Below are 3,455 nucleotides of genomic sequence, written 5' to 3' on the forward strand. Positions count from 1 at the left end.
AACCAAAGAAGGTTCTAGTTAATTATTTTTGTATAAAAGGATTATTATTTTGTTTCTGTTTTTCAATAAAAGCTAAAAATTAAAATGCATAATTTTTCACATAACTGTAATTAAATTAAATTGAAACTATACTATATTTTACACAACACGCAGAGACAATGACAAACATATGATGACAATCCCCCCAACCCCCAAGTATATATTCCATTTTATCATAATAATAGTCATGTTATTTCATACGTTACGCTATTTTTCGTCCTATAATATTATTTTCAAAGGTATTACTCCTAATATAACGTTTTAACATTATTTCGGTAGATCGGATATACAATTATACTGTGTTCTTTTCTTCTCAAATTCTTGGTTTTGTAAATAGCCAATAGAGTTGAATCTTTTGACGTGATGACGTGTTTCGTTCGGCTTTGTCTGTCGGGGCACGGCGCATGACTCCGTGTTTGACTCAAAAGTGTGGTGCGCCATGCGGTGTCGCGGTGTCGGTGTAACTCAATTGCGTTAACGCAATAGTAATTTTGGTATCAGCGCAGTGGCGCAGGCCATTGCTTCAGCGCAATAACGCAACGCAGTACTGCGTTACCCATCTCTACTATTGAAAAAATCGGGCTACACCGGGAAGTATTATTTGCAAATTTTTCTTAGTGAAAGTATTTTCTACAACGTTACATTTAGAAATAATAGTTTATCACTTCAAATAAAAAAGTTGGCCTATGCCTGTCAGGTTATAAAAAAATTGCACTGTATGTTCGAAGTAACTAAATAATAATTTATTGTATAATCTTTAACTTTAATATTCGTCTCTTGTTACAAAATATAGTATTTTTAATATAAAATTACAAAAAAATGTTCTAATTCTTTATAGGTACCATATTTTCTTCAGAATAAAGCGAAATAAGGATTTGCCTTCAATTTCTTTAATTCTCGGAAACATATTCTATAAAATTTGTATAATAGAAATACACGAGTCGTATCGGCTGATATTCGTTAAATATAGTAGATCTACGTCGCAGAGCCGCCGCCAGTCAGTTCGTTGCATCATTGTGGCCGCTAACTATTGGTTGTTTTGCTTGTGATTCCCCCAGGGCACCGTCCTGTCCCCACACCTATACACCATTTACAACTCCGACATCCCACATCCCCCCAACACCAACATATACTTATACGCCGACGACCTGACAATCACATCCCAATCCGTAGATCCTAGATATTCCGTCTCCCTCCTCCAAAACTCCTTAGACCAACTTGAAACCTGGTGCAACAGGTGGAAAGTCAAAATTAATCCCAACAAAAGTTCGGCTATCCTTTTTACCAAACGAAAAATCCCACAAAACCTCGACAGACTGACACTATCCCAGGAACCTATCTCCTGGAATCGACAAACACGATACCTGGGCGTGACGATGGACCAGCGTCTCACGTGGAAACCGCACATCGTGGAGACGGTGGCGCGAGCGAAGACCACCAGGGCTAGGCTCTATCCCTTACTCAAAGGTGGAAACACCCTCAGTTTAAGGAATAAGCGAACGCTTATCAAGGTGGTACTTCAACCGCAGCTAACCTACGCCTCCACGGCGTGGGGTCACGCGGCAAAAAGCCACTTAAAGTCATTACAGGCTGTGGAAAACATAGCCCTCCGCACGGCCACCGACGCGCCCTGGTACGTAAGAAACACTGACATATTACGAGACTTACAATACACAAACGCTACACAGACAATAAGACAAAACGCGGAGAAACGATTTGACGTAGCCGCTAGACATGACAATCCCCTCCTCAGGCAAGCCGTTGACTACGTACCCGACGTGACCGACAAACACAAAAGACCTAGACACCAACTTTTTGACCCTGGGTGACCACCCCAATGACCCCCCCCCTCCCCGCTAACCTTTTCTGTTTCAGAGACAGCCAGGATCAAGAAACGAAGACAACGACACACACACACACACACACACACACCCCCCATACCCTCCTTAACCCTCCCCTCCCGCGCTAGCCTAAGGGCCACCTTAGCAAAGCGCATCCCAGGCTGCATAGCCGCACTACCCTACCCAACCATACCACACATAAACATGACACTACCCCCGGGGTTTACACAGACGAGCCGGCGAAGCAAGAAGAGCGCCAGAAGAAAGGGCCCTAGCCGGCGGGGCCCAGCCAGGACAAAAGGAGGTCCCACAAAGCGCCTACACCGGCCGCATTTGCGGTCGGGGTAGACGACGGATGGGGCCCACCTACGAAGGCTGTCCAGGCCTACACGAGATGAGGCAGGATAAAGAGGGACAATCCCCCTCGATCCCAAATCATTGAGGCCAATTTCTAGCCATGGAATAATGGCGCTTGTGATTGCCATGGGAGTCCTACCAAGTTGTTCTGCTGTAGCTTGTTGAAATTAAATTTGTAGGCAAATATATATTCTGAAGTATTGGATGTGTTATAAAAATCTAAATTGAAGTGATTATTGTCATTGCTTGACATGTGAATTGAATAATTAATCCGATAGGTATCTAAATATAAACTATAACCATATTTACTTTTTCATGTAAATTGGAACACATACAAAGGGTGTATTCGAAATCTGTCGTAAATTAGGGGGGTAATTCCTTGGCTCATTTTTCACCCAAGAGCCTTAATAAACAGGGCTCTAAAGTTACTGGTTTCCAAGATAGAGGGCGTTTTTGAAAATATCATATTTTTTCAATTATCTCTGAAGTTGTCTGACGTAGATTGACGAAACTTGGGAAAATAGTGTAACTAATTAAAGGTAAAAATTCGGTACATTTCTATATAAATCTGTCAACTGGAAATTCATGGGTGCTTTGTCATTAAAACCCTCGACAAAACTACGCCACTGGATTTTGTATTGTATATTGTTATATTTTAAAAAAAAGTCTCTTGCATTTTCTTCACACAGTACCTAAACCATTTTCGAGTTATAATTTTTCTTGTTCATATTTAATTTTAAATTAATTTCTAATATTTTATGGTTAAAAAAAAAACTAACAGTAACAGTACAAGTTAACTATATGTTAATTATTATCAAAAGACAATAAAAACAAAAATATGTTTACAGAAGGAACTGAAAATGTCCACTACATTTTCAAAAACTCCTGGCATTTGTCTGACTTTGCCGACATCCATTTATGATTTGTCAAGCAGATTTAAGTCAGGAGATCGAGCAGACCAAGGGTAAGGTCCATTTCGTCCAATCCATTTATTGACAAAATTTTCAATCAACCCGTTATTGGCNCCACTACATTTTCAAAAACTCCTGGCATTTGTCTGACTTTGCCGACATCCATTTATGATTTGTCAAGCAGATTTAAGTCAGGAGATCGAGCAGACCAAGGGTAAGGTCCATTTCGTCCAATCCATTTATTGACAAAATTTTCAATCAACCCGTTATTGGCAACTCTACTGAAATGAAATGGTGCTCCGTCATG

The sequence above is a fragment of the Anoplophora glabripennis genome, unplaced genomic scaffold (assembly GCF_000390285.2).
Source record: "Anoplophora glabripennis isolate ALB-LARVAE unplaced genomic scaffold, Agla_2.0 scaffold474, whole genome shotgun sequence".
Classification (NCBI taxonomy): Eukaryota; Metazoa; Arthropoda; class Insecta; order Coleoptera; family Cerambycidae; genus Anoplophora; species Anoplophora glabripennis.